The following is a 7,837-nucleotide window of genomic DNA, read 5'->3' as shown; positions in this document are numbered from 1 at the left end:
CCGATCCAGTTCAGCAAAAACACACTTGTGATGTGGAGTCAGAATGCGGGTCACAATGACTCACTGTCCCCCGCGGTCTCCTTGAAGATCCTGCCACGAGGCCCCTCAGGGCACTGGGTGCATTCACCCGCCTACCCACCCACTGAGCGGGTCTCTGACATGCCGTCCACGAGGGTGTGCAGGCTTTGGAGGTGGGGGGCACTGTTGACAAGGTTGCAGACTGGCCACAGGAGTGGTCTCAGGCCTGCCGACAACCGCCGGGCAGACGTGAGGTGTCAGCGGGACTGGACCAACCAGCATCTTTGGTTGCAAGAAAATCGACACAACTAAGACCCTTTCATCACAGGAGAGTCAGAGGAAGATCCCACATGTTTCCTTCCAAAGACCCAGGGAGTAATGGAGGGATCGGAAAGTGGGCCTCGAGGGGAGGTGGCAGCAACGGCGGGCGGCGGGTGACCACAGGAGGGACACCAGGGACGTGACTCATGCCCGGACACAGAGGGGAGGCAGACACGGAGGCCTCCTGACACAGCTGTGTCTACACGGGGGGACAGAAGCAACCCCGGGGTCACACCGGTGTTTACCAAAACCAGCACAGTCATCTTCGGAGGTTCATTCTCAATATGACCTTCATGGCTTCCAGAGGAAACGAGCTCCCGTCCGAAACTCCCCATCACACAAGGAAACACCTCCATAAACGAGAGTCAGCACCGTCACACCGCGCGCCCAAGGGTGGGGAGTCTGCAGGAGCACGTGTGGGCATCACCGACAGCTACATGAGAAGTCAGTAATCAGCAGGCACAATTTTTTTTTAAGGTTTTATTTATTTATTTGAGACGGAGAGAGAGAGAGAGCACAATCAGGAGGAGGAGCAGAGGGAGAAGCTCGGAGCCCGATGCGGAAGTTGATCCCGGGACCCTGAGATCATGACCTGAGCTGAAGGCAGACGCATCACCGACTGAGCCCCCCAGGCACCCATGACAGGTATGATTTTTAAAACCACAGGTTTCAAAAAAATAATAATAAATAAATAAATAAATAAAATATAAATAAATAAATAAATAAATAAATAAATAAATAAATAAATCCCACAGGTTTGAGATGATAAACACAGTCCTAACCAACAAAAGGCTCAAAAAACACATTACGGAGGGAAGAAAACAATACTGAGCAGTGAGCGACGGTGCATGAAGCACGAATCAGCCCGCGTGAGATTGGGTGACGCTGCTGTGAGGAAAGGTACAGAATGTAACCCTGGGACACAGAAACCAAGGTGCAGACCATGAGAGAAACGGGACATAAGTGTGCCTAACGGGGCTTTAGGGGAAGAACACCCAGGAGGACAGACGACCTGGCGAGTCCTGTGAAGAGACCCAGCAAATACGCAGAGTCTCCCACTAGGTCGGAGACCAGGTGAGGCAACCAGAGGCGATCAGACATTGTTCATCAGGAGGTGGGGAGACCGGCTCGCTGCAGCAAACATGGGAAGGTGGAGAGAGCAACAGCTTTGTGCATTTGAAAACTGTAATAAAATACACAATTCTCAAAAGCATTAAAATTTACTTAAGAAAAAACAGAAATTCTCATAGTCCTACAAACAGTGAATAAATGTAGCACATACGTCACCTTCCAGGGACAGGCCATCCTGTGCTAATAAAAACTTGCAAAGACTAGAAAAGAAATAAATATCCTCTAAATCCTTCAGTGGTCTCCCAGAAGTCTGGTAACAGAACAAAGTATAGATGTTAAAAGTCCAAGCAAAACAGGGGTAGAATTATCTCATAATCAATAAAAATATGTGTTTGATTCATCTAAGACATACGAGAGTGGTTTTACATGCGAAAAATATATAATTATCACTCAGCAAATTTACTTATTAAGAAGAAATGAGGATGTTATGATTACCCTGGTGTATGCAAAAGAGTATCTTGTAAAACCCAGTATTTATTTATGATTTCAAAAATCACGATTTTAAAAAAGCTCTTAGAAAAACAGTAATAGAACAAATCGTCCTGGGATGTCTGGGTGGCTCAGCGGTTGAGCGTCTGCCTTCAGCTCAGGGCCTGATCCCAGGGTTCCGAGATCGAGTCCCACGTCGGGCTCCCTGCATGGAGCCTGCGTCTCCCTTTGCCTGTGTCTCTGCTCTCTCTCTCTCTCTCTCTCTCTCTGTGTGTGTGTGTGTGTGTGTGTGTGTGTTTCATGAATAAATAAATAAAATCATTAAAAAAAAATAAATCTTCCTTAACCCAACAAATGCGGCCAACCAGAAACATGCAGCACACAGAACTCGCACAGGAGACCTGACTCTGTGCAGATGGGCAGCCACAAAAGACGGTTCTTGAGATGATAACAGAAGGTCTCCTCATGCCTGGGAACGATTGCTTAAAGCAAATAAACAAATATAAAACACTAACCATAAAATTAGACATTTATTAATATAATTACATTAAAATATGAACATCTGTTCAACACAAGACACCATAGAAACTGAAAAAAGCGGCAAATTGAGGGTTGTTAGTAACACGGAGCCAAACCGTCAGCGGGAAAGACACATAACTGAACAGAAACAGAAACACAAACACAGACGAAACCCACGATCTCAGGCAGGACGCTAGGTTTTTACACAACGTTTTGTGACTTATGTCACATATATTATCTTACATGTATCAAACATAGAGGAAGTTTATTAATTCACAAGAATTAAAATCCCAGAGTTCACGAGAGCCTGGTGTCTGAGGTCATCAGAGGATCAGTGATGTCACCAAACATCCTTTTCTTCTGGATTTCTCTGCAGAGCCTTCCACAGGCCTTTGTTCCAGGTGTGGCTTCCTTGCTGGTCACGGGTGGTGTCCCCAAGCACTCAGCTTCTTGCTTCTGCCCTCACCGCGAGCAAGAGGAATCCACCTCCTGCTTCCCTGGAGAAGCAGCGGGAATCTCCCCTGCGCCACCGCGGGGCAGCCACGCTTGCCTCCAACACACCCCTGGCCGAGAGCGGAAGGAGCTCACCACTCAGCAGGGACTCGGGGGTGGGCACCTGAAGGGAGGAGGGGGACCTGACTGACTGGGAGCAGCCAGAGGTCAGGGTCAGGTCAACGGGGAACCAGGAAGAGTGGAAGGTCAAGATTAGGTCAGCAGAGAATCAGGTGCAGTGAGAGGTCAAGGTCAGGTCAGCAGAGAACAGGTCAAGGTTAGGTCAGCGGTGAACAGGGAGTGGTGGGGGGTCAAGGTCAGGTCAGTGGAGAACTGGGAGCAGCAGGAGGTCAGGGTCAGGTCAGCAGAGAAGCTGAGTGAGCAGCCGAGCAGGTGTCGGGCCGTAAAGGTGTGCCTGTAAGTCCTTCTGCACTCAACTGTCTCCGGCACAGGCCTCTGGTCCGTGTGCTGTGTCCTCTGCACCTCAAGGAGCAACGTGCTCACCGCGGGTCCATAGGGAGCACAGCCAAGCTCGGGACACAATCTGCCACCAGAGTGAGGACTTTGAAACCGCGGGTGGTGGGCTTTGAGGACGTGGGCTCCGTGAGCAAGGCAGCCCCCACCTGTGTGCTCACCTCCAGAGCCGCCTCCGCCCATGTGGCAGGACCAGAGCGCCACTCAGAGGCCGGGGTGACAGCCCACCCCCGGAGACACGAGGGGCGCTGACCTGCCTGCCTGCCCCCCCGCCGCCCCTCACATGGAGACGTACACGTCCCGCTCACAGGGACCCCCGCACGGCCGTCGCCGTGTGCTCCTCTCCCCCGGCGTCTGGGCCAAAGCGCCCTGACTCGCCGCTCTGATCTCGGGGTCGGGCCCCCGAGGGCCCAGGCACATCAGCTTCCGGCCTTGGTTGGTTTCTGTCTCTCATGGTTCCAGGCCGGACTTGGTCGCTCCCACATTTGAACATTTTTGGAAAGAGAAGGTGCTCCCACCGCCGTCATGGCAACACACAGACCGTCTGCTCACAGCCGAACCCCAGGATGTGACAGTGCGTGTACGCGTGTCAGACGCGGGGGAGGGGGGGGTGCGCACTGCCCTGGTCTGGTCCGCTTCACGACACAGGATCAGTTTATCCATCCGTGGTAGCTTCTGCCCGGGGCCACACACTCATCTTCTGGGCAGCTGGGGCTCACGCCAGTGTAGACCCAGTGTAGACCCTCCCCCGGGGCTGCAGCAGGGAGGGGGAGAGGGGCAAGCTGAGGAGCCCTGAGGCCACGACCCGTCTTCACGGCCATCGGTCCCCAGCGCCGGCTGCTGGTTGGCAGTGGGCAAGACCCATCTGAGCTCAGAGAAGCCTGCGATGTAGACCACCCGGAGTTCTGCTCTTTTAAGTTCTGAGTATTTTAAAACCTCTCACCTCGTGGAGTCTACGTGCTGTGCAACGAGGTGGAGCCCGGAGCACAGGAAGCCCAGCACTCGGGGCGAATCGTGTGTGGACGGCGAAGGCACCGAGGAGCACCATCCATGCCCCACGCACCCACACCCCTGCGCGCCCTCCCTGACCCTGCTGACAGCATCCTGGAAACAGCAGGGGCAGCGAGCTGGGTTGACAGCACAGGGACCACACGTCATCAGAATATTTCTTTTTTTTTTTTTAATATTTATTTATTCATGAGAGACAGAGAGAGAGAGAGAGAGGTAGAGACACAGGCAGAGGGAGAAGCAGGCCCCATGCAGGGAGCCCCACGTGGGACTTGATCCAGGGTCTCCAGGGTCAGGCCCTGGGCCGAAGGCGGCGCTAAACCACTGAGCCACCCGGGCTGCCCTCAGAATATTTCTAAAAAGAGAAAATGCAAACAGTATCAGGAAAAGCCAGATCAATGTTGTTTTTAAAGTAAACACAGATTTTCGGCAAGACCCCCGGAATCGGATTCTTTTCTCACGGGTTCAGCATCCGCCAGGCTCCTCTCCCGTGGGCTCCAGGCTCTGGGCCGACGTGGCCAAGGTATTGGGCAGGGCAGGGATGAGGTCAAGGATGGGAAGGTGGAAACGCATGTCTACAGGGAGCGGGGAGGGGCTCCAAATCCGCCTGCGGGAGGACAGGCCGGACCCTCGCTCCTCTCCTGGCCCGACCCCGCACGGTCGTCGCAGGTGCACCCGTGATGTCCGACAAGGGCCCACCCACCCGGGTTCTAGAAGGAAACTCTGAAAACGCTCCTCCTGCTGGAGCCTCTGGGGCCTCCCTCCTGTAGATGGTTCCACGGAGAGTGGAAACCCGGAGCGGAGATGATAAAGCCTTTACAGGCTCCTCTCGACATGCCTTTTCTCAAACCTTCCAGAAGCAACCAGCCCGCACCCCCTCCTGGGTCCCTCCGCCCCCATGTGATGCTGTGTCACAGGAAACGCACCTGCAACTTCGCTTGGTAAGTTGAGTCCCCGCATTTCGGGGTCGTCCTGCGCGTCTACACGCAGAAATATTCAAGTGCAACTGAGCGCAGGGCCCAGGGCAGCCAGGCTTCGGATCCAGGGGCAGAGCCTCCAACCTGATGGGCGGTCGCCCTGTCCCCTCTACGCCCGTCACCTCCCCTGGTCACCACGGGGCAGGTCGCCCACGCGCACCCGGCCTTCGCGATATTAAAGACCCGAGTCCTTGCAGATGAGGGTCCAGACCCGCTGCAATGAAAGAACCACAGTCCACAGGCACATTATTGAAGACTATTATTTTTAGATTTTGATTCATTTTGTTAAATGAGTCTTTAAAATGATGTTCCAGTTGACATTCCTTCCATTGTTATAAAAATATCTTCTCCCCGCAGACTTGCTGACTCTAGCAGACTATTTTTTTTAATCTTTGCTTAAATATATAAGCAAAAAGAATGTAGAATTTGGCTTTTTAATAAGGAATACCTTGATTATATAAAACATACATCAGAAATGTTTATTTCCCGTTTCGTGTTCGCTGCTTTGCAGTTTGACCATTTTCCTGGTGGTTGCAAGAAGACGACGGCGCAGCTGTAATGCTGGAGGAGCCCGTGGGGGCCCCGCAGGTGAGACTCCCCAGCCTCCCAGCTCATGAAAAGCCCCAAGACGTCCCATGTCGCTCTGTCCTGAGGACAAATTTCCCCACAGAGACGGGACAGGTCCCTGCTCTCTGCTCTTCTTGGAAAAAATAAAATCAGCCTAAGCTTTTACACTAATTTCTTCTGTGAAAAGAAAGTGAAAAAGATAGTTTCGGGGATTCTCACATCCCGTCCCAACGCCCTGACCCGGACTCAGGAAGCCCAGTGGCCGTGGTTTCCCCGAGGCCCCACGTGGGACTGCGGGTGTCCGTCCCATCAGCCTTAAGGAGTTCAGCTCGGCCAATCCACAGCTGGATCCTTGGCCCGGAATCGTCACCACCCCAGGACCCAGCACGGCCACCTCTGTGACGCTCGCTCCCCGCGACCGCACTGGCACCCAAGGGTCTGAGCTCCGGGGCCGCGCCCTCAACTGCAAGGCCTGCCCTTGTGATGAGTCAACCGACCCAGCGCGTGAGGCGAGTCCCCTCTGTCCCCCCACAGCTGGCCCCGCTTAGGCATCCGGGCCCCCCATGGCTTCAGAGATGCCCCGTCCCACCACCCCTCCTGCCCACCTGCACCCCTCCTGGCCCTGGGTGGGGGGGACCTACTGCTTCTGCACTTACCTCAGGGGCAGGCAGGAGGGAGAGGAGGGGCTTCAGTTCCAGCCTCCAGCCAGGCCTAGCAGCGCCTCCAGCTCCCTCCTCCAGGACCCTCCTCCAGGACTCTCCTGCAGCTCCCTCCTCCAGCTCCCTCCTCCAGGACCCTCCTCCAGGACTCTCCTGAAGCTCCCTCCTCCAGCTCCCTCCTCCAGGACCCTCCTCCAGGACCTTCCTCCAGGACTCCACCAGGGGAGGGGCACCCTAGGGGCAGCCTGCAAGCCTTGGCCACTGACTGTGGGCCCAACTCTCAACAGCCCACATACGACCCAGGGTTTAATGCTTAGAGATGCCAGTGAGGAAGAATCTGAGCCTTTTCCTGAAAGCCAGGGAACGTCCCTACAGCGTTCAGAATCATCCCTGGTCAAAATTCTTAACACCCATGGGTAGCGGGACAGCATACCACGTAGGCATCAAGGCATCGTGATGGGATGTTGGCGACAAAGGGATCGAGCAGGAAGCTCGGAAACAGAGCCACGTACTAGCAGCAGCAGCCCGTGCCCCCTCGGGCCAGACAAGTGACCCTCTGAAACGCCAGCAGACCCAGGAGCACCACCTGGGGCCTGAGGAGGGGAGAGCCCTGTCTCCACCTACTGGGACGCAGGGGGGCACGTGTGTTGCTCCCCACAGCCCTTAGGTAGGGCCGGGCTGCCGAGCTCTGGCGGCTGGAGCACATGAGTTCATGAGGCCACATGCGGCCTGCTCCGAGCCCGACAACACTCGGGATACCCCGGGCCTCACGTCTCCTTCTGCAGTGACTTCCGGAGCCACTCACCTCAGCGGCGGATTGGCAGGAGGGGTCATCCCGAATCCCGGCTGGAGCCGCCAGCCCCGGAGCGCAGCACAGGGCGGGCAGGTGGCCCCGTGGCTCGTCACGGCCTCACACCACCCCGCACAGCTCCAGGCATGTCGCAACCTGGGGCGAAGAAGACGAACCTTTAGAATTTCCAGCACAAAACATGGTTAGACATCCACATGAACCGGATGGGAGAAAGTTTTTCTTTTTGAAAAGTGTTTGGTTGTATTCCAGGTCCTTGGCAGGACAATATGTTTTTTAGAACCAGCTTGCCAATTTCCATGTTTTATACGCGGGCTGTTGGGATAAATTAATCTGGAGAGAACAGTCAGCTCACGAACACTGTGTCTCCAGCCCACAGAGGCGGCTCCCGAGCTTTCTGGCCACTGAGCTGACTGCGCTCAGCAGGGCTCTGC

The 7,837-nt window shown here is 54.8% G+C and overlaps 1 long non-coding RNA gene across 1 annotated transcript; it reads right to left on the bottom strand.

Annotated features, from left to right (window-relative positions):
- Positions 1 to 4,711: 4,711 nt before the first annotated feature.
- LOC121490660 lies at positions 4,712 to 7,545 on the bottom strand. The gene is made up of 3 exons (XR_005987739.1): positions 7,401 to 7,545; positions 5,319 to 5,583; positions 4,712 to 4,747 (listed from the first exon to the last, which is right to left on the bottom strand). It is a non-coding gene; the product is annotated as an uncharacterized LOC121490660 (long non-coding RNA).
- Between the last annotated feature and the right edge of the window lie 292 nt (positions 7,546 to 7,837).

This window comes from Vulpes lagopus, chromosome 5, assembly GCF_018345385.1.
Source record: "Vulpes lagopus strain Blue_001 chromosome 5, ASM1834538v1, whole genome shotgun sequence".
Classification (NCBI taxonomy): domain Eukaryota; kingdom Metazoa; phylum Chordata; class Mammalia; order Carnivora; family Canidae; genus Vulpes; species Vulpes lagopus.
The sequence above is the reverse complement of the archived record's forward strand: the minus strand, read 5'-3'. Positions and strand labels throughout refer to the sequence as shown.